Source organism: Centropristis striata, chromosome 24 (assembly GCF_030273125.1).
Source record: "Centropristis striata isolate RG_2023a ecotype Rhode Island chromosome 24, C.striata_1.0, whole genome shotgun sequence".
NCBI classification, from domain to species: Eukaryota; Metazoa; Chordata; class Actinopteri; order Perciformes; family Serranidae; genus Centropristis; species Centropristis striata.
This window is the reverse complement of record NC_081540.1, coordinates 1,130,140-1,154,167: the sequence shown is the minus strand read 5'-3', so window position 1 is coordinate 1,154,167 and position 24,028 is coordinate 1,130,140. Positions and strand designations below refer to the sequence as shown.

The 24,028-nt window shown below is 34.7% G+C and overlaps 1 protein-coding gene across 1 annotated transcript in view; it reads left to right on the top strand.

Moving 5' to 3' along the window:
• Window positions 1-1,261: 1,261 nt before the first annotated feature.
• The window catches only part of xirp2a (xin actin binding repeat containing 2a), a 133,633-nt gene continuing 110,866 nt past the window's right edge, over window positions 1,262-24,028 (top strand). Inside the window, exon 1 of the mRNA XM_059328320.1 lies at window positions 1,262-1,379. The gene's annotated coding sequence lies outside the window, so the exon portion shown is untranslated. The remainder of the gene's footprint in view (window positions 1,380-24,028) is intronic.

Genomic DNA, 24,028 nt, shown 5'->3' with positions numbered 1-24,028 from the left:
CAAAAAAAGACACAAAATGAACAAAAAAGACATTTAATGACCAATAATAATACAAAAATTGACCAAAAAAGAATGAACAACAAAATGAACATAAATATACATGAATATAAAACATGATACATGATACGTAAAATAATTATACATTTAAAAATATATAAATAAACCGTACAGTATATTAAGTTGCTAAAATGAGCCCTACCTTGAGAAAATTAAATAATAATAATAATAATGCTGTAATATATTTGTAAAACATAAATAATAAATAATACAAATGTACACAATTTTGATAGTTTAAATACATTTCAATGCTGATAATTTAGTACTTTTACTTCAGGAAGTTTTGAATACATGTATGATGTATACTATATATGATAAACATGTTTATGGAAATCAATATAATAAATTAATTAACAATAAAAGCATTTTTAATATACATGACAACATGGACTCACAGGAAGCAGCTCCTCAATTAGTTTTACAGCTACGTGACTGACAATTCAGTGTTGAAGTTGCACTATTAATTGACCATAAAAGACAGAAAATTACCAGAAAATGACACAAAATGACCAAAAAAGATGAAAACTGACCAAAAAAAGGCACAAAATGACCAAAAAAGGACACAAAATTCCCAAAAGAGGCACAAATTGACCAAAAAAGACATAAAATGACCCAAAAAAGACATAAATCGACCAAAAAAAGAAACAAATGAACCCCCCAAAAAGGCACAAGTTGACAGAAAAAGACAGAAAATGACAAAAAAGACGAATAATGACCAAAAAAAGACACAAATTGACCAAAAAGACACAAAATGACCATAAAAGATGAATGATGACCAAAAAAGACACAAACTGACCAAAAAAGGACACAAAATTCCCAAAAGAGGCACAAATTGACCAATAAAGACATAAAATGACCCAAAAAGACACAAATTGACCAAAAAAAGAAACAAATTAACCCAAAAAAGGCACAAGTCGACAGAAAAAGACAAAAAAGACACAAAATGACCAAAAAAGACACAAAATGACCAAAAAAGATGAATAATGACCAAAAAAGACACAAAATGACAGAGAAATACACAAAATAACCAAAAAAAGAGGAAGCATTTTTTCTATAAGGTCGACGTCAAGCTCCTGACGTCACGCTTCTGACGTCACGGTTTGTTTACGTCTCCATATTGGAAAGTTGTTAGCGAGAAGAAACGGGGTTTTTTTAATCAATATATTATATATAAACGTGTTTTATTAAACATTACTGACCTTTATAATGACTCCGGGATTATTTTTATTTTATTTTATTATTTTATTTTATTATTTTAACGTCTCCTGAAACAGTCTGAGAGGAGAAAACCGTTACTGGATAAAAATATCTTCACTAGAAAGGTAAGTGTCGCTTCAGTTACCTAAATTATAATTTCACCGTCTAAAATTCACCTTTTATACCTTTGTAATAAACAGAAGTTATCATAAAAGTGACATGATGTTATTAAAACAGCTAAATCACTGTTAAACATTGAAAAAAGACGCTTAGTTAAAGTCGCAGGTGTTACGGATTATTTGGTTATCGTGTCAATTGGTGCCTCTTGCCGCGGTTTAACAGCATTTCCGGGACTTTTTAATGTTAAATAAATACATAAATAAACATAAAAACGCCGATATGTGATGTTATTCGCTTCACTTCATGTTCTACGGCGGCCGAGAGGTCACTTCCGGGTAACAACGGAAGCCGATGGAGACAATTTGTAGCTCAAAAAGGGCAAAAAGTCGAAATTACCTTTTTAATGCTGTTTGTGTTATTTTTGGTCAATTAACGTCTTTTTTGGGTCATTTTACGTCTATTTTGCTTCACGTGTGTCTTTTTTGTGATTAATTTGTATCTTTTTTGATAATTTGATGTCTTTTTCTGGTCAATTTGTGTTTTTTTGTGGTCATTTTATTTCTTTTTTTTTGTCATTTTGTGTCTATTTTTGGTCACTATTCATCTTTTTTGGTCATTTAGTTTCTTTTTTTGGTCATTATTTGTCTTTTTTGGTCTTTTTGTTTCTTTTTTATCATTTTGTGTCTTTTAAAAAAATCATTTTTGGTCCTTTTTGGTCATTTTATGTCTATTTTGGTTAACTTGTGTCTTTTTTGTGATTAATTTGTATGTTTTTTGGTCATATGATGTCTTTTTTTGGTCAATTTGTGTCTTTTTTGTCATTGTGTGTCTTTTGGTCATTTTGTTTCTTTTTTGGTCATTTTCTGTCTTTTTTGGTCATTTTGTATCTTTTTTGGTCATTTTGGGTCTTTTTTGGTCATTATTTGGTCTTTTTACGTCTATTTTGGTTAGCTTGTGCCTTTCTTGTGATTAATTTGTATGTTTTTTGGTCATTTGTGTCTTTTTGTGGTCATATTGTTTATTTTTTTTTGGTCATTCTGTGTCTATTTTTGGTAATTATTTGTCTTTTTTGGTCATTTTATTTCTTTTTTTGGTCATTTTGGGTCTTTTTTGGTCATTATTTGTCTTTTTTGGTCTTTTTGTTTCTTTTTTTTTATCATTTTGTGTCTTTTTTGGTCATTTTGTGTCTTTTTTTGGTCATTTTGTGTCTTTTTTTTGCTCATTTTGTGTGTTTTTTTCCCCGCCTTAATGGACCTGGTTGGTTATTTATTCAAGGATCAAAAAGAAAAATAAATTCATGAAAAGAACAAAAGCAAGGAAATATAATTAAATAATTCTGCTTCATCTTCTGCTCAGCCTCTAGCCTCTTCTTTAACTTATATTCGACAAAATACATTATTATTTCAACAAAATGTGCTATTTGGGTGGGTAGAATTTAAACCTGGCTGGTGGATTTGTTTTAATGCATCAGTCCTCTTGTCTTGTGGGTTAAAAAGTTAATTTTTAGAAGCTGTGTGCATCTTTGACTCACATATAAAAGCAGCAGTGAGTCATCATGCATGTGCAACAAATAAATCTATTTCTAATGTTGCACGTCTCATGCTGCCTTCACATTATCGTCTGAGAGATTTAAGCTAAAAATTTTGTGTCTATTTTTGGTCATTTTGGGTCGTTTTTGGTCATTATTTGTCTTTTTTGGTCTTTTTGTTTCTTTTTTATCATTTTGTGTCTTTTTAAAAAATCATTTTGTGTCTTTTTTGGTCATTTTGTTTCTTTTTTTGGTCTTTTTACGTCTATTTTGGTTAGCTTGTGCCTTTTTTGTGATTAATTTGTATGTTTTTTGGTCATTTGTGTCTCTTTTGTGGTCATTCTGTGTCTTTTTTGTCATTTTGTTTCTTTTTTTTGGTCATTTTTTTGGTCATTTTGTTTCTTTTTTGGTCATTTTGTTTCTTTTTTTGGTCATTTTGTTTCTTTTTTTGTCATTTTGTGTCTTTTTTTGGTCATTTTGTTTCTTTTTTGGTAATTTTGTGTCTTTTTTGGCCATTTTGTGTCTTTTTTGGCCATTTTGTTTCTTTTTTTGGTCATTTTGTTTCTTTTTTTGGTCATTTTGTGTCTTTTTTGGTCATTTTGTTTCTTTTTTGGTCATTTTGTGTCTTTTTTTGGTCATTTTGTGTTTTTTTGTCATTTTGTGTCTTTTGGTCATTTTGTGTATTTTTTAGTCATTTTGTTTCTTTTTTGGGTCATATTGTTTCTTTTTTGGTCATTTTGTTTCTTTTTTTTGGTCATTTTGTATCTTTTTTTGGTCATTTTGTTTCTTTTTTTGGTCATTTTGTGTCTTTTTTGGTCATTTTGTTTCTTTTTTTGGTCATTTTGTGTCTTTTTTGGTCATTTTGTTTCTTTTTTTGGTCATTTTGTGTCTTGTTTGGTCATTTTATTTCTTATTTTGGTCATTTTGTTTCTTTTTTTGGTCATTTTGTGTCTTTTTTGGTCATTTTGTTTCTTTTTTTGGTCATTTTGTGTCTTGTTTGGTCATTTTATTTCTTTTTTTTGTCATTTTGTTTCTTTTTTTTGGTCATTTTGTGTCTTTTTTTGGTCATTTTGTGTCTTTTTTGGTCATTTTGTTTCTTTTTTGGTCATTTTGTTTCTTTTTTTTGGTCATTTTGTATCTTTTTTTTGGTCATTTTGTTTCTTTTTTTGGTCATTTTGTGTCTTTTTTGGTCATTTTGTGTCTTTTTTGGTCATTTTGTGGTGATGAACTGTGTGAGTAATGATGGAAATGTTGCTCTGTGTTGATTGTGACAGTTTGCAGCATCATGTGACTCCAGCTGCTCCACAGCTGGTCCTCTCCCCTTGTGCATGTCGCGCGTCCTATTGTGTTATTTTAATTGACATGTGTCTCCGTTCATGTGTCCTCTGTGTGATCAGAAGATGAAACCAGCTCCACATGCTGCTTAACAACCTTGTTCTTCCTCCACATAATAACTGAGGTAATAACTAAATCCAATCATGGAGAGAAGAAGAAAAGCTCGGTGCAGCAGCAGTAAGTGGCTTTTCATCTCTTGACCCCTGTAGACTGGAGGAATTAATGGGATTTGGGGAGGTTAAGCTACTTTAAACCATGTGGAGTTCATCATGGTGACACTTTCTATGAAGCCTGTCTCTATAATGCATTATAAACACATTTATAATAAATATAATCTGCTTATAGCACCGTATAATTAGAGTTAAAAGCACTAAATGTACAGTAACACATTAAAAAGCATCATAATACTCCATAATCGCTGCTCACTTGTACATTTTTGCAAAGATTATAGTGTATTACAATTATTATAGTTATACATTTTCTGTTGGTTTTTTTTTGGTCGATTTGTCTTTTTTAGTCAATTTGAGTCTTTTTTTAAGGTAATTTTGTGTTTTTCTTTTGGTCATTTTCTGTCTTTTTTGGGTCATTTTGTGTCTTTTTTGGTAAATTACTGTATTTTTTTTGTCATTTTGTGTCTTTTTTGGTCATTTTCTGTCTTTTTTGGGTCATTTTGTGTCATTTTTTGGCAAATTACTGTATTTTTTGTGTCATTTTGTCTTTTTTTAGTCAATTTGAGTCTTTTTTGTAATAATTCATCTTTTTTGGTCATATTGTGTCTTTTTTGGGTCATTTTCTGTCTTTTTGGGTCATTGTCTTCCTTTTTTGGTCATTTTGTGTCTTTTTTGTGGCCAATTTGTGTCTTTGTTGGTTATTTAATATCTTTTTCGGTCAATTTGTGTCTTTTTTGTTGTTGTTTTTTATGTCTACCAACTCCTAAAAAATAGCAGTCGAACCAAATTTTGAAATAATAACTCCAAATATACTTATTTTTGAGCAGTTATGGCATGAACTGTAGCCAGAAATACTTGAAACGAGCACGTTTTGGTGGAAATAACATTTAAACTACATACAACTAAAACTCAACTGGAGCCAATATTTAAATAAAAACTCACCATATTCAACAGTTGAATAGCTTGAAAAGCATGAAAAAGCTCACAATGTCAATCCTAAAAACAAGTCTTTAAACAATAAGATGCATTATAATACTACTAATAATTAAATAAGCACATAAAGCTATGGTCAGTAGGTAAACTATGCTCAAAACTATATAATTATTGCTAGATATAAGAAGAAAATATGTTTTTAGAAGTGTATCATTGGTTTTTCCAGTGTCTCAATATTTTTTTTTACCTATTTTAAGAATTAATACAAAGAAAAATGTACTTTCTGCACCAGTTGGCAGCTAATTTGACTTAATTCTAGTTAATTATTTCTTATTTTATTGTCAGCTGGTTTAATCAGCTTGGTTTATAAGGACTATAGAATAGAATATTTCATAGTTACTGAGTGTTTTTTCATTGCTTGTGTTCACATTTAGCTTTAAACTGCCAGCATTTATAGTTCTTTTGAAGAAAACAATCGATTTCTTTGATAAATGTTGTGATTTTATGGCGCAGCCCCCCGCTGACAGAGTTGCTATAGCGATGCCAGACCCTGAACCTCCCCTTTATAGCTGTGTTTGGTTAAAAAGATCAGAAATAAACCCACCAAGAGCCTCAGCCTTGAGTTTCTATGTACTGTACACAGAGATAGAGAGAGAGTGATTCATCTGTCAGGAAGACGTTTTCTTTTTATTCCTTTTTCTGTCGCTGCACAGAGAGAGAAACAACATGGACTCACAGGAAGCAGCTCCTCAATTAGTTTTACAGCTACGTGACCGATGGTTCAGTGTTAAAGTTGCACTATTAACTGACAAAAAAAGACAGAAAATGACAAAAAAAGACAGAAAATGACCAAAAAAGGACACAATTTTCCCAAAAGAGGTACAGATTGACCAAAAAAGACACAAAATGACCAAAAAAGATGAATAATGACCAAAAAAGACATAAAATGACCCAAAAAAGACACAAATTGACCAAAAAAAGAAACAAATTAACCCAAAAAGGCACAAGTTGACAGAAAAAGACAGAAAATGACAAAAAAGACGAATAATGACCAAAAAAAGACACAAATTGACCAAAAAAGACACAAAATGACCATAAAAGATGAATAATGACCAAAAAAAGACACAAAATGACCAAAAAAGATGAATAATGACCAAAAAAGGACACAAAATGACCAAAAAAGATGAATAATGACCAAAAAAGGACACAAACTGACCAAAAAAAGGCACAAAATGACCAAAAAGGACACAAAATTCCCAAAAGAGGCACAAAATGACCAAAAAAGACACAAAATGACCAAAAAATACACAAAATGACTAAAAAAAAGACACAAAATGACCAAAAAAAGGACATAAATTGACCAAAAAAGGACAAATACTGATCAAAAAAGAACCAAAATGACCAAAAAAGACACAAAATGACCAAAAAGAGTCACAAATTGACAGAAAAAAAGATACATAATGTCCTAAAAAGAGGAATAAGTGATAAAAGTGATAAAAAAAGACACAAAATGTCCAAAAAAGACACAAAATGAGCAAAAAATTACACAAAATGAGCAAAAAAAGGACAAAAGTTGACAAAAAAAGACATAAATTGGTGCATTTATTATAGATGCCATGAGTTGTGATAATCATAAATAATGTCTGCAGCAGCGGATTATTGTCCTGTTTCTCTTTTTCTTTATTTATGAGTTAAAGGGTTAATTAAAGCTGTCAGCGAGCTGTTTGCTGTCGATGAAACCAGCGGAGCGTTAAAAGTCCTTGACCACGAGGCCGAAGGAGACACTCGACATAAATCAGGAATAAATATTCTCTCATCACTTCAGAAAGCCGGGCATTCAAAATTCATCTGTTTTTATTGGTTGTTTTACAAGTCAGGGGGTAAATCCAAGGTTTCATCATGACACAATACGATATTTGCAGAAAGTCAACTAAAACAACTAAAATATGATTCTACTATTTGATTTCCAGATATTTAAATACAAAAACAGCCTTTTCTTTTTTGATACAAAGAATAAAATTCTTAAAAAATGGTTCTATTCACCATAAAGTACAACGTTGCATTTAAGTGCAAATGTGTTTTTTTATGGGTTAACTTAACGAGCCTGTGATCATCTTTCAATTGTGTGTTTGTGCTGTTTTTTTGTCTGTTTTGGTCATTTTATGTCTTTTTTTTGGTCAATTTCTGTCCTTTTTGGCCAATTTTATGTCTTTTTTGTCATTATACGCCTTTTTTTTGTTCATTTTACGTCTTTTATGGTCAATTTGTGTCTTTTTTGTTGTGTTTTTATGTCCACCAACTTCTAAAAAATAGCAGGTTTCATCACGACACGGCATTGATACGATATTTGCAGCACAGTTAACGTCAATAAACAAACAGGAAGACTTTCAAAATAAAAGCGTAAGAATTATAAAATGCATTTGAATGTTATTTGAAGCGCTCTATAAATAAATTGTATTATTATTATTATTAATATTATTATTATTATTATTATTATTATTATTATGTGTTTACTTCTGTGATCATCTTTCAGTCATGAAAATATAAAACAAGAAGAATTTCAGAATAAAAGCACATATTAAAGACAGACTTGCATCAATGCAGTCGACTCGTTAACAGATTAATTGATAATGTTCAATATCGATTAAAAACTGAAGGAGCGAAACAAAAAGTTCCTGCATTTTTAGACAGAAAATAACCAAAACCCCTGTTATAAAACAGATTTTGTCCATGTACTTTATTAAAATTATCAATAATCAATATCAATAAAGATTAAAAAACATAACAATTGACCAAAAAAGACTTAAAATGACCAAAATAAGACACAAAATGAACCAAAAAGACATCTAATGACAAATAAAAAGACCGAAAATGAACTAAAAAGACGTATGATGACCAAAAAAATTTGTATAATGACCAATGAAAAGACATAAAATGACCAAAAAAAGACACAAATTACCAAATGAAGACATGTAATGAGCATAAAAGTCACAAAATGACCCCAAAAGACGTTTTATTATGAATGAAACCATGTTAAATGTCAAGATATCTGCTCTTAAATTGGTGGTCTAATCATTTTTCCCATGACTGTAGACCCAAATCCCAAGATTTGTGAGTCAGTTATCTTCTATAAACAAAACAGGGAGACTTTCAGAATAAAAGCACATATTAAAGACAGAGATTTGCATCAATGCAGTCGACTCGTTAACAGATTAATTGATAATGTTCAATATTGATTAAAATTGAAGGAGCGAAACAAAAAGTTCCTGCATTTTTAGACAGAAAATAACCAAAAACCCTGTTATAAAACAGTTTTTTATTATAATTCTCAATAACTAATACATGACCTCGCCTCGCTGCTCCACAAGAGCTTTTTATATTTTTATTCCTGCTCTGAATCTCCTTGTTTTCTCTGGCGAGGACGGAGCAGCGATGTAGCGAGAGGCAGAGTGATCCTTCCAATCAGCTGCCATGGCAACGGGCCACGAGAGGGGGGGGGGGGGCAGGGGGGGAGGAGGAGGAAGAGGAGGAGGAGGAGGCAGCTGGAGGGGCTGAGGGGAGGAGGAGGAGGAGGAGGAGGAGGAGGTGGGGGCTGGGATGTGGCTGCTACTAACACTGAAGCATGATGGGAGAGAAGGAGTGTGTGTGTGTGTGTGTGTGAGTGTGTGTGTGTGTGTGTGTGTGTATTTATGTATTTATGATCAGATTTATGAATGGTCTTTGTTGCTGCGAGCTGTAAAACATGTGTGAATAATAAAAATATCTCCGTGGCGACCTTTTCCTTTTCCTTTTCCTTTTCCTTTCCTTTTCTCTTTCCTCTTTTCCTTTTCCTTTCTCTTTCCTCTGAGCTGATGTGTCTCTGAGGTCACTAGAGGACACAGCAGCCATCTGTACATGTGACTGTTATAAACTCTCCACGTCGCCTCATACAGCAACCTGGAATAAATAACCGACCATAGTGGACATTAAGGGGGGAAGAAAAGACTCAAAATGACCAAAAAAGGACACAAAATGACCAAAAAAAGACACAAATTGACCAAAAAAAGACACAAAATGACCAAAAAAAGATGCAAATTGACTACAAAAAGACAGAAATTGACCACTCTAAGACACAACAAGACAAAAAAAGGCAAATAATGGCCAAGAAAGACAGAAAAAGATAAAAAAAAATGACACAGATTGACCAAAAAAAGACACAAATTGACCAAAAAAGACAAATAATGGCCAAAAAAGACAAAAAATGATTAAAAAAAAGACACAAATTGACCAAAAAAAGACAAATTGACCACTGTAAGACCCAAATGACCAAAAAAGACGAGTAACGACCAAAAAAAGACACAAAATGACCACTAAAAGACACAAAATAAGCAAAAAAGACAAACAATGACAGAAAAGACAGAAAAAGACCAAAAATTGACCAAAAAAAGGACAGAAAATTGACAAAGTGGCCAAAAAAGATGAATAATGACCAAAAAAAGACACAAATGACCAAAAAATTACACAAAACGACAATAAATGCAGAAAAAGACCAAAATATTACACAAATTGACCAAATAAGACATAAATTGACCAAAAAAGACATAAAATGACCCAAAAAAGACACAAATTGACCGAAAAAAGAAACAAATTAACCCAAAAAAGGCACAAGTTGACAGAAAAAGACAGAAAATGACAAAAAAGATGAATAATGACCAAAAAAGACACAAATTGACAAAAAAAGACACAAAATGACCATAAAAGATGAATAATGACCAAAAAAGACAGAAAAAGACCAAAAATTGACACAAATTGACCAAAAAACGGACAGAAAATGATCAAAAAAAGATGTATAATGACAAAAAAGACAAAAATTGACAAAAAGGAGACAAAGTGGCCAAAAAAGATGAATAATGACCAAAACAAGACACAAAATGACCAAAAAATTACACAAAACGACAAAAAATGCAGAAAAAGACCAAAATATTACACAAATTGACCAAAAAAGGCACAAATTCACGAAAAAAAGACACAAATTCACCAAAAAAGACATAAATTGACAAAAAAAAGACAAAATGAACAAAAAGTAGTGTAGTAGAAACAACAAGACAAAGATAAAATGTAGAGAAATGTTCAGGAATCAGATTCAACTGGACGACTTGTAATATTTCTCTAATGTCTTTAATGGAAACAGATGAAGGAAAATGTTCAATAAGTCAGAATTTATTCACACAAAGAGTTTCTATCTCCTGTTTAGTGTCAGGAGTGTAAAAAACTTGTATTATTCTGATGATATTTTGGTGTTTTTGTGGTGAGAATGTCCCAACATGTAATTTATAAAGACGGTGATAGAAGCAGACGCAGTAAAATAAAGACTCTAATGATCCGTTATTACTCCTTTAAAGAGCTGCAGTGTGTCATCACACCACTGAATGACTTTAATGTATTTAATAATACTACATTACATTAGAGAGACGGACATGATGTCATCAGAGACTTACTGATCCAACCAAAGATTATTATTATTATTATTACTGGTGAGTCACATGCAACAGGAACATTTAGTCATTTACCTGAGTTTAACTGATCTACGGGTTAATATCAAGACATCAGAATATGATGAAAAGTCTGTTTCAGTAGTCAAACAAGTACTGAGTCTTATAGATGGACACAATAACAGAAAGAGAGAGACAATGGACACAAGTCTGCAGGAATTTTACCTTTATTTTGGTCTTTTTGTGTCTTTTTATAGTCAATTTGGTATTTTTTGTGGTCAATTTGTGTCTTTTTTGGGTCATTTTGTGTCATTTTGTGGTCATTCTGTGTGTGTTTTTTTGGTCATTTTGTGTCTTTTTTTGTCATTTTGTGTCTTTTTTGGTCATGTTGTGTCATTTTTTTGTCAATTTGTGTCTTTTTTGGTCATTTTGTGTCTTCTTGTGTCTTTTTTTGTCATTTTGTGTTGTTTTTTTGGTCATTTTGTGTCTTTTTTGGTCATTTTTTAGTCATTTTACGTCTTTTTTTGGTAATTTCTGTCATTTTTTTAGTCATTCTGTGTCTTTTTGTTGTCATCTTGCGTCTTTTTGTGGTAATTTTGTGTTTTTTTGGTCAAGTTGTGTCATTTTTTTTGTCAATTTGTGTCTTTTTTTCGTCATTTTCTGTCTTTTTATTGGTCATTTTACGTCTTTTTTTGTCATTTTGTGTCTTTTTTTTTGTCATTTTGTGTCTTTTTTGACCATTTTATGACTTTTTATTGGTCATTATGTTTTTTCTTCATTCTGTGTCTTTTTATTTATCATTATACGTTGTTTTTTTTGGTCATTTTGTGGTCAATTTGTGTCTTTTTGGTCCATTTTGCCTATTTTCTGTGGTCATATCTATTATCTGTTATTGATGAATTTCCCTTCTGAAATCCGTCTCATATATCCCAGATCTGTCTGGCTCCATAGAATCTGTTCCTAAAAAACATTAGAGGTGAGAATCAGACAGTAGCAGACAGACAGACAGACAGACAGGAGGACAGACAGACAGACAGACAGACAGACAGACAGACAGGAGGACAGACAGACAGGAGGACAGACAGACAGACAGACAGACAGACAGACAGACAGGAGGACAGACAGACAGACAGACAGACAGACAGACAGACAGGAGGACAGACAGACAGACAGACAGACAGACAGACAGACAGACAGACAGACAGGAGGACGGACAGACAGACAGACAGACAGACAGACAGGAGGACAGACAGACAGACAGACAGACAGACAGGAGGACAGACAGACAGGAGGACAGACAGACAGACAGGAGGACAGACAGACAGACAGACAGACAGACAGACAGACAGACAGGAGGACAGACAGACAGGAGGACAGACAGACAGACAGGAGGACAGACAGACAGACAGACAGACAGACAGGAGGACAGACAGACAGACAGACAGGAGGACAGACAGACAGGAGGACAGACAGACAGACAGGAGGACAGACAGACAGACAGGAGGACAGACAGACAGACAGACAGACAGACAGGAGGACAGACAGACAGACAGACAGACAGACAGACAGACAGACAGGAGGACAGACAGACAGACAGACAGGAGGACAGACAGACAAACAGGAGGACAGACAGACAGACAGACAGACAGACAGACAGGAGAATGAAGGAGAGGAGAAGTTGCTCCTGGAGCAAACTGTGGAGCTCTGACTTTGATGGTTGTATCTCTGCTTCTCTGCAGGAGAAAACACCAGCGTTGCTAGGCAACGGGGCGGTGTGTGTGCCTGTGTGTGTGTGTGCACGAGCTTCATTGTTGCTGTAATGTGTGTGTGTGTGTGTGTGTGTGTGTGTGGCTGCAGGTTATTAAAGTGTTTTGCTGTAAGAAACGCTGGTTGCAGCGGCTGCAGAGCTCATTTTTCCAGTTAATTGGAGGCAGAAAGACGTTGTGTGATGGTTTCTGCAGAGAAACCAGTATGAAACATGGATCTGAGGTGGATATCAGGATGTAATGGACTTTATCCTGTTCTCTAATTAAATAGTCCAGCATCGTCGTCATATATAATGCAGCGGTGGTGTTGGCTTTATCTAGTGGAGGGATCCTTTGGCTATTTTTTTTTTACAAGATCGTTAAAATGAAAAATATAAGCAAAGAAGACACAAAATGACCAAAAAAAGACAGAAAATGACCAAAAAGGATACAAAATGACCAAAAACGACAAATAATGTCCAAAAAAGGACAAAAATGACCAAATAGAATGACCCAAATGACCAAATAGTAGATACAATTTGACACCAAAAACCCACAAAAGGAACTAAAGAGACAGAAAATTACCAAGAAAAAACAGAAAATTACCAAAAAATACATAAAATGACCAGAAAAAGACACAAAATGAACAAAAAAGACATAAAATTACCAAAAAATACACAAATTGACAAAAGAGACACAAAATGAACAAAAAAGACACAGAATGACCAAAAAAGGAAACAAGATGACCAAGAAAGACACAAAATGACCAAAAAAGACACAAAATGATTAAAAAAAGACACAAATTAACCCACAAACCTACAAAAGGAACAAAAAATGGCGTATTATGACCAAAAAAAGACACAAAAAGGACACAAATTGACCAAAAAAAGACATAAAGAGACTCCAGCAGGTCCTAGTCTCCTAGTCAGACTCCAGCAGGTCCTAGTCTCCTAGTAAGAGACTCCAGCAGGTCCTAGTCTCCTAGTCAGACTCCAGCAGGTCCTAGTCTCCTAGTCAGACTCCAGCAGGTCCTAGTCTCCTAGTCAGGGACTCCAGCAGGTCCTAGTCTCCTAGTCAGAGTCTCCAGCAGGTCCTAGTCTCCTAGTCAGACTCCAGCAGGTCCTAGTCTCCTAGTCAGAGTCCAGCAGGTCCTTGTCTCCTAGTCAGAGTCCAGCAGGTCCTTGTCTCCTAGTCAGAGACTCCAGCAGGTCCTAGTCTCCTAGTCAGACTCCAGCAGGTCCTAGTCTCCTAGTCAGAGACTCCAGCAGGTCCTAGTCTCCTAGTCAGAGTCCAGCAGGTCCTTGTCTCCTAGTTAGACTCCAGCAGGTCCTAGTCTCCTAGTCAGAGACTCCAGCAGGTCCTAGTCTCCTTGTCAGGGACTCCAGCAGGTCCTAGTCTCCTAGTCAGAGTCTCCAGCAGGTCCTAGTCTCCTAGTCAGAGACTCCAGCAGGTCCTAGTCTCCTAGTCAGAGTCCAGCAGGTCCTTGTCTCCTAGTCAGACTCCAGCAGGTCCTAGTCTCCTAGTCAGAGACTCCAGCAGGTCCTAGTCTCCTAGTCAGACTCCAGCAGGTCCTAGTCTCCTAGTCAGAGACTCCAGCAGGTCCTAGTCTCCTAGTCAGACTCCAGCAGGTCCTAGTCTCCTAGTCAGAGACTCCAGCAGGTCCTAGTCTCCTAGTCAGACTCCAGCAGGTCCTAGTCTCCTAGTCAGAGACTCCAGCAGGTCCTAGTCTCCTAGTCAGACTCCAGCAGGTCCTAGTCTCCTAGTCAGACTCCAGCAGGTCCTAGTCTCCTAGTCAGAGACTCCAGCAGGTCCTAGTCTCCTAGTCAGACTCCAGCAGGTCCTAGTCTCCTAGTCAGAGACTCCAGCAGGTCCTAGTCTCCTAGTCAGAGTCCAGCAGGTCCTTGTCTCCTAGTCAGACTCCAGCAGGTCCTAGTCTCCTAGTCAGAGACTCCAGCAGGTCGTAGTCTCCTAGTCAGACTCCAGCAGGTCCTAGTCTCCTAGTCAGACTCCAGCAGGTCCTAGTCTCCTGGTCAGAGACTCCAGCAGGTCCTAGTCTCCTAGTCAGAGACACCAGCAGGTCCTAGTCTCCTAGTCAGAGACTCCAGCAGGTCCTAGTCTCCTAGTCAGACTCCAGCAGGTCCTAGTCTCCTGGTCAGAGACTCCAGCAGGTCCTAGTCTCCTAGTCAGAGACTCCAGCAGGTCCTAGTCTCCTAGTCAGACTCCAGCAGGTCCTAGTCTCCTGGTCAGAGACTCCAGCAGGTCCTAGTCTCCTAGTCAGACTCCAGCAGGTCCTAGTCTCCTAGTCAGAGACACCAGCAGGTCCTAGTCTCCTAGTCAGACTCCAGCAGGTCCTTGTCTCCTAGTCAGACTCCAGCAGGTCCTAGTCTCCTAGTCAGAGACTCCAGCAGGTCCTAGTCTCCTAGTCAGACTCCAGCAGGTCCTAGTCTCCTAGTCAGAGACTCCAGCAGGTCCTAGTCTCCTAGTCAGAGACTCCTTCAGGTCCTAGTCTCCTAGTCAGAGACTCCTTCAGGTCCTAGTCTCCTAGTCTCTAGTCATTAATCCGTGTCTGTCCGGTTCTCCTGCTGTTCTCTAATTGTTTCCTCGGGGAACCAGATAAATGTCTCAGCTGTCGAGCTGCTCCGTGACCTGCAGACCTGGACGAGTGTGTGTGTGTGTGTGTGTGTGTGTGTGTGTCTGTGTGTGTGTCTGTGTGTGTGTCTGTGTGTGTGTGTGTGATTGTGTGTGTGTGTGTGTGTGTGTGTGTGTGTAAAGGGTGTGTTCAGTATTTTCCCCGGGGGAACAGAACAGATTCATGCTCTGAATATTACATCATTTCTCTTTAATCTGTTGTATTTACATTTGGACCAAAATCGTCATTTTATTCTATTTCAGCTTCTTTGTTTTGTTTTTTACAGCAGGCTTAACGTCCTGAAAATTATAAATATACAGAACTTATATATATATCAGACTAAATAGCACAATTTATACATACAGTCATGGAAAAATTATAAGCCCACCTTTGTTTTCTTCAGTTTCTTGTTTATTTTAATGTCTGGTTCAACTAAAGGTTCATTTGTTTGGACAAATATAATGATAACAACAAAAATATCTGATAAGAGTTTCATTTAAGAGCTGATATCTAGACATTTAACAATGTTTCTTGATAATGACCAAAATCATTATCAATTGTGTCTTTATATTGGTAATTATATGTATTTTTGGCCATTTTGTGTCTTTTTTTTTGTTTTTCTTTTTTTTTTTAGTTTTTGGTCAATTTAGGTCTAATTATGGTTCATTTTACGTCTTTTTTGATCATTATAAGTCTAATTTTTGTCATTAAACATCTTTTTTGGTCCTTTCAGGTCTAATTTTGATTCATTTGACGTCTTTTTTGGTCATTTTTGGTCATTTTAGGTCTAATTTTGAAATGAGAATCTGTCGAAACATGTCGACTCTTCCAGAAACATAAACCAGATTAGTTTGTTGGCGAGAGTTTTTCCCACCTGTATTCTTCAGCTGTGATGCAGATTTACACTCATGTTTGTTCAAAAACAGAATCACTGATTCATTTTCCTTCTGGAGGAGTTACTGGGGAACATTTGACCAAAAAAAAAACATGTAATAAATCTATAATATATATATATATATATATATTATATATATTATTATATATTATTCACAGTGATTGCGTATTGTAATCACACCTTTTACATTTAAAAAAAAAAAAATTAATTAATTAATTTAAAAATAAAGATTGACACTTTTAATAAGATTGTATGTGTTTACCTAAAAAAAATGTATAGGGAAAAAAAAATAAAAATAAAATAAGAATATATATAGTATTCACAGTGATTGCGTATTGTAATCACATTTTTTACATTTATTTAAAAAAATAATTAAAAAAATAAATTAATTAAAAAAATAATTTTGACACTTTTAATAAGATTTTATGTGTTTACCTAAAAAAAAATTATGTATACGAAAAAATAAAATAAAATAAATTAAAAAAAAAAAAAAAAAAAAAAAAAAATATATATATATATATATATATATATATATAGTATTCACAGTGATTACAATTTGTAATCAAATTGTTGGGTTGCTTTATAATATGATATAATATATTATAATAATTATAATTATTTTTCATATAATTATAAATATTAATTGTTAATTATGATACATTTATAATAAATACAAATTACATAAAACACTGAAATAAAACATAAGTACCTTAAAATTTGTGCATTTATTTTAAAAATGTATAAACAACACGGTGCAATAACAAAGAACAAACTAATATATCTGATGAAGGAAATGTTAATTATGTTTATGCATCAGTAGGTAAAAACACCTGTAGTCATAGATCAAGACTGGATATATTTTTTAAAGCAGCATTTATTTTAAATCCTCCTCTCACGGTGAATATAACAGAAGCAGCTGCTGCTGCAGGTGTAAATCAAACTCTCCATTAACTATAAAAGGAAAATGAACCTTTTAACTGTCTGTCAGCTGCAGTAATGACTTCCAGTGCAGCTGTCAGTCACAAATATCTTGATAATTGACATGAATATTTAGTCAGAAATAAAATCTGAATCACTTACATCCTTAATTTAATCAAACAGGTCGTTTAATTCATGAAATTTAACGATAATCTAATTAATTAGCAGGTAGCAGATGGTTTCAGTGTGCAGTCCTGAGGTTTAAATGCACTACATTACCCACAATGCACTGGAAAACATCTTTTTTGGTCCTGTCAAGTCTAATTTTGGTTCATTTTACGTCTTTTTTGATCATTATAAGTCTAATTTTTGTCATTAAACATCTTTTTTGGTCCTTTCAGGTCTAATTTTGGTTCATTTGCGTCTTTTTTGATCATTATAAGTCTAATTTTGGTTCATTTATGTCTTTTTTGATCATTATAAGTCTAATTTTTGTCATTAAACATCTTTTTTGGTCCTTTCAAGTCTAATTTTTTTATTCATTTTACGTCTTTTTTGGTCATTTCTGGACTAATTTTGGTTCTTTGACGTCTTTTTTGATCATTATAAGTCTAATTTTTGTCATTAAACATCTTTTTTAGTCCTTTCAAGTCTAATTTTGATTCATTTTACGTCTTTTTTGGTCATTTCAGGACTAATTTTGGTTCATTTTATGCCGTTTTTGGTCATTTTAGGTCTAATTTTGGTTCATTTACGTCCTTTTTGATCATAATAAGTCTAATTTTTGTCATTAAACATCTTTTTTGGTCCTTTCAGGTCTAAACAGGTCATTTAATTCATGAAATTTAACGATAATCTAATTAATTAGCAGGTAGCAGATGGTTTCAGTGTGCAGTCCTGGTGTTTAAATGCACTACATTACCCACAATGCACTGGAACACGATTACATATTCATAAAGCAGCTTTCGTGGAAGATTTTAAGACCATTCCCACATTTATACCTTCAACAGAAAGTTATTTTTTCTTTTCTGAAAGCATGACATCACCTTTATTTTAATAATCCTGCAGGGTGTGTTTCCAGGGAATGACCACTAGGTGGCAGCGTTGGCATGGAAACTAGACTACAGGCATTAAATGTGGGAATAAAATCAGCAGAAACCTTCAAATAACTCCCGAACAGCCACATAAAGCAGCATTTAACCTATAATAGACAATTTAAATATTTATGATTACGAAAAAAAACCCAAAAAGTAGTATAATTTCAGTAAAATGGACTTAAAAGTGGAAAACGTGTACCAAAATGTGATTTATTTATTTTTTTGGCATAGAAAAGAGATTACAGGCAGTTAATGGTCGAATAAAAGCAGCTGAATCCTTCAAATAGCTCCCAAACAGCCACATATAACAGCAAATGTCCTTTTAGATATTAACATATGATAAAGTAGAACCTATAATAAACAATTTAATTACTTATAATTTCAACAGGAGCCAATCTGCCTCCTTCCAAATGGCCTCAGACATAAACTTTAACATATTTAGCTACTTTATTCACTCAGTTTCTATAGTAAAAGTGGTATAATCTCAGTAAAATGGACTTAAAAGTGGAAAATGTGATCTTTTTTTGGTCATTCTGTTTCCTTTTTTGTCATTTTTGTCTTTTTTGGTCAATTTGTGTCTTTATTGGTCATTTTGTGTCTTTTTTGATCATTTTGTGGTCATTTTGTGTCTTTTTTTGGTCATTCTGTTTCCTTTTTTGTAATTTTTTTGTCTTTTTTGGTCAATTTGTGTCTTTTTTTGGTCGTTTTGTGTCTTTTTTTGGTCAATTTGTGTCTTTTTTTTGGTCATTTGTGTCTTTTTTGGTCAATTTGTGTCTTTTTTTGGTCATCTTGTGTCTTTTTTGAACATTTTGTGGTCACTTTGTGTCTTTTTTTTGTCATTTTGTTTCCTTTTTTTGGTCATTTTGTTTCTTTTTTGGGTGATCTGAACTGTGCGTGTGAGATTGTGTTCAGTGAGGGGGGGTCACGGACAACATGCAGGTTTAATTGGGGGTCGCCACTCAAAAAGTTTGAGAACTACTGCTCTAAAGCACCTTTAGCTGCTCCGTGCTAGCTGCTGTTTCCTCTTTCTGTCTGAAGGTTACACCCATATTCATTCCTCCATAATAAAATACATACAGAAAGCCACTAAGGTGTCCAAACCTGCAGCAGGAAGCCCATAAAAGCCTCTTTATTCTGGGCTTTCCTGTCACATTCAATGGGACATTTTCTCCATACAACCTCAGTATAAATAAGATTTTTCAAGCGTGTCAAACAAGCGTCCAACCATTTGAGAAATGCATGCAACCCTGCAATTTCTCATCCGAGGGATGCAGCTTTCCCAATACGCAGCTTTTCAGCTTTTCACCGTGTTTTATTGCTCCCTTTAAAGCGGAGTATAATGCTGCAGCCAGCTGGGATCAATGTGAAGAAGTGGAGTCTAATTTTTGTCATTTCAGGACTCATTTTGGTTCATTTTACGTCATTTTTGGTCATTTTAGGTCATATTAGGTCTAATTTTGGTTCATTTACGTCTTTTTTGATCATTATAAGTCTAATTTTTGTCATTTAACATCTTTTTTGGTCGTTTCAAGTCTAATTTTGATTCATTTTACGTCTTTTTTGGTCATTTCAGGACTAATTTTCATTCATTTTACGTTGTTTTTGGTCATTTTAGGTCTAATTTTGGTTCATTTATGTCCTTTTTGATCATTATAAGTCTAATTTTTGTCATTAAACATCTTTTTTGGTCCTTTCAGGTCTAATTTTGATTCATTTGACGTCTTTTTAGGTCATTTTAGGTCATTTTAGGTCTAATTTTGGTTCATTAACATCTTTTTTGATCATCATAAGTCTAATTTTGGTTCATTTACATCTTTTTTGATCATTATAAGTCAAATTTTTGTCATTAAACATCTTTTTTGGTCCTTTAAAGTCTAATTTTGATTCATTTTACGTCTTTTTTGGTCATTTCAGGACTAATTTTGGTTCATTTTATGTCTTTTTTTGGTCACTTTAAGTCTAATTTTATTTCAAACAAGCGTCCAACCATTTGAGAAACACATGCAACCCTGCAATTTCTCATCAGAGGGATGCAGCTTTCCCAATACGCAGCTTTTCAGCTTTTTACCGTGTTTTATTGCTCCCTTTAAACTGGAGTATAATGCTGCAGCCAGCTGTGCTGCATGTGAAGAAGTGGAGAGAGTCATTTTTTCCTACTGAGGAAGAGGAGGAGGTGGCTGAGGACCGGTCAGGAGAGCAGATGGCGTCCCGTCTGTCTGTTTCTCTGTTTAAAGAACGCTGCAGGCGAAGCCTCAAGTTAAACAGGCCAACGCCGCCACGGCCCGGGATGATCTCACTCCGTCCTCAACACATCAACATTCATCCTCCTCTCAACTCCACAGCGCTGGAACTCACTCTCAAGCTCTCAAATTAGATGATTTTAGTAATTTACAGTCACGCTGAATTCAGCATAAAATGGTGAAAGTATAAAACCCAGCTGCACTCTTATATCCAGAATAAATCCAATAATTAACATTTGATTTCCGTGCATTTCCCACAGATTCACCTTAAAAGACTCCGCTCTGTTTCCCGACAGTCACTGCACTGCAAAAAAGGTGTCTAAAAGAAAGATAAAACACTAAATCGTAACGTAAAATGAACCAAAATTAGTCCTGAAATTACCAAAAAAAGATGTTTAATGACAAAAATTAGACTTATAATGACCAAAAACGACGTAAAATGAACCAAAATTAGACTTGAAATGACCAAAAAAGATGTTTTATGACAAAACTTTTACTTATAATGATCAAAAAAGACATAAATGAACCAAAATTAGACCTAAAATGACCAAAAATTACGTGAAATGAACCAAAATTAGACCTGAAATGACCAAAAAAGACGTAAAATGAATCAAAATCAGACTTGAAAGGACCAAAATGATGTTTAATGACAAAAAATAGACTTATAATGATAAAAAAAGACTTAAAATGAACCAAAATTAGTCCTGAAATGACCAAAAAAGATGTTTAATCTTTTTTGAAATGATCTTGCTGCATGGACAGATAATTTACCTTGACAAGATTTATTAAATTAAGATTATTCAATCTAGAAATAAGCATGTTGAACACTTAAAATAAGAAATTAACTCTGTGTCTTTCTTTGGTCAATTTGTGTCTTCTTTGGAATATTTTTTGGCCATTTAACATGATTTTTTGGCCAATTAGTGTCTTTTTCTGTCATTTTGGGTCTTTTTTGGTCATTTTGAGTCTTTTTTGGTCCATTTCGTGTCTGTCTTTGGTCCATTTTGTGTCTTTCTTTGGTCAATTTGTGTCTTTTTTGGTGAAAAACCACAAAACACTTCCAAAAAGGGACATAGCATGACATTTCTGTGACATTTTTATAGGGTAAGTAATATATATTTCCACATGTAGCGCCTCCTTCAGGCTGATGTAAATTCACAGATAAGGCCCATAAAGGTTTTTAATTTTCACAAACTGTACTATAGATAATCGACAAAAACACAGGTTAAACTGTTTATTTTATTGTGTCAATATTCAGTAATTTAATAGTTAATTATATATTTGTTGGCTTCTTTCTAACATCCCTCTGCTGCTCGTGTTAGTTTGTTGCTTCAGTGGCCTGATTCCTCAGCGGGGATCAATGAAATTTCACGTTATTATCTCATCTTAAATTAAAACTCTCCCCACTGACGCTCCTAAAATGTTTATATGAGGAGCTGCAATTTGCTTCTTTGGTGAAATCATTTATCCACAGCACAGTGCCTCCACGGCAACCTTATCCACTTAAATATCCTCCATTTACCAGGAGTGAGGAGATGGTTGAGTTGATTTCTCCGTGATTATTATGGCACTACAGCAAGCTGAGTTTAAAGGGATTAAGGATAGACTCGTGACTCCAAATGGGGCAATAAGTTTTCAGTTACAGAACGGTGTCATTGATCTCTGAACTCTAACTCGAGAAATGAGAAAAAAGCACCACCAAGCACAGAATGGAGCCAGAAAACCAAATGTAGGACTGGTTTTTTTAGAGCGTTGGCATCGATTTTGTTTGGCATGGAGGCAGCTGAGCAGCAGATCTCTGACCTTTTAACTTTTCTAAGGGAATAATTACATCTCAATTATATGCAAAATATGGACAACTAAGTTTAGATGTTGTTATATTGCACTACTTTATCCCGACTACCTGCCTTTAAGACATGCAGTTTGCTATACTTTGAGATACTTCTTGTTGTGGCTTTTAAAATATATTTTTTAACATTTTTTCAAGTCTGAGGCCAGGGTTCAAGGAGGAAACATGGGTAGTGGAAACATTGTGCATCCAAGCTGCAGAAATGAGGTTTATTCAAACTTTAAAAATACTTTGAAATATGCATGAAAAGATACTTGGTGGGGCACATCGTTCGGCAATGGGAGTCAGGTTTTGTAGGCTGTCTTGAAAAGGTTTGGACTTGATTTTTAAATGAGTGGAGGTAGTCTGAATTGATGTTTTCAGGGAGATCTGAGTTGGTGGAGTGACGATGGAGGAGATCTGTAAGGCACCGGGTTGTGGCGAGGTTATTGAGGGCTTCGCTGGTGATGAGTAGGATCTTAAAGTGGATTTGGTGCTGGATTGGGAGCCAGTTAAGGTCCAGGCAGCTGACTTCTGGAGCCTTAGAGAGGAGCTCAGACATCCCAAGGGAGCTCGGAGAAGAGCCGAATCACCTTAGCATTGACAGGAGCTAGTTAGAGGAGCTCCGTTCAACTGGTAAGAGGTCCCGGGGTTGGCCCAGAAAACCCTGGAGGGATTATAATTCCCTCAGGAGGAGCTGGGAAATGTTGCAGAGGAGGGTTATGTCTGGTATAACTAGTTTAGGTATCCAGCTGTTGAATAAGTGGATGAAATTAGTCGCAAGGATTGAGTTTTTGTACGATTGCTTATGTTTTAGTTGCAGCCCTAATGTAAATACTAGTGGGCCAAAAATAGAGCCCTGTGGCACCCCGTTACTGATGGCAGTGTTTTAATTACAGTAAAACACTGTCAAATTGCATCAGAAAAGTAGATGCTTTCAATTACCATAATTCAAGGAATAGTACAAAACTTTTAAACTGTGAAAAACAACATTTCTCATGTAGAATTAGAGTAAAAATACGGACACAATTACCCTAAAAATAAAAGGGACTACTCAGTCTAAACTACAGTATTTGCTGATATTTACATTTAAATGTACAGTAGAAAGCTCCCTGTATTTTTTACAGTGAAATTCTGGCAACCACAGCTGCCAGTAGGTATTTTACCGTAAATTAAACAGGTTTTTTTTACAGTTTAGTTTAGATATCCAGCTCCTGAATAAGTGGATGAAAATAGATGCATGAATTGAGTTTTTCCAATGATTTCAGACACGTTATATACTAAACAGCTGATAATGTAATTAGGCTTTAGTTGCAGCCCTAATGTAAATACTAGTGGGCCAAAAATTGACCCCTGTGGCACCCCGTTACTGATGGCAATGGGGGCTGTAGCTAAAAATATATATTCACATATTCATAATTGTTCTACAACTATAAACGGATGTCAGTACTAAACCATGTTGTGCACACCTGCAGACACAGTTAGTTTACTTCCCTCTGCTGTTTACGACAAACGGTGAAGTTCTGGCAACCACAGCTGCCGGTATTTTACCGTAAATTAAACAGGTTTTTTTTTTTTTTACAGTGTACTTTAGGTATCCAGCACCTGAATAAGTGGATCAAATTAGATGCATGGATGGAGTTTTTCCAATGATTTCAGACACGTTATATACTAAACAGCTAATGGAAACACTAGGGGACCAACAATAGACCCCTGTGGCACCCCGTAACATATAAATTCACATGGATTCATCATTTTTCTACAACTATAAACGGACGTCAGCACTAAACTATGTTGTGCACAGCTGCAGACAGAGTTAGTTAACTTCCCTCTGCTGTTTACTACACACACTGTGATACTTCCTG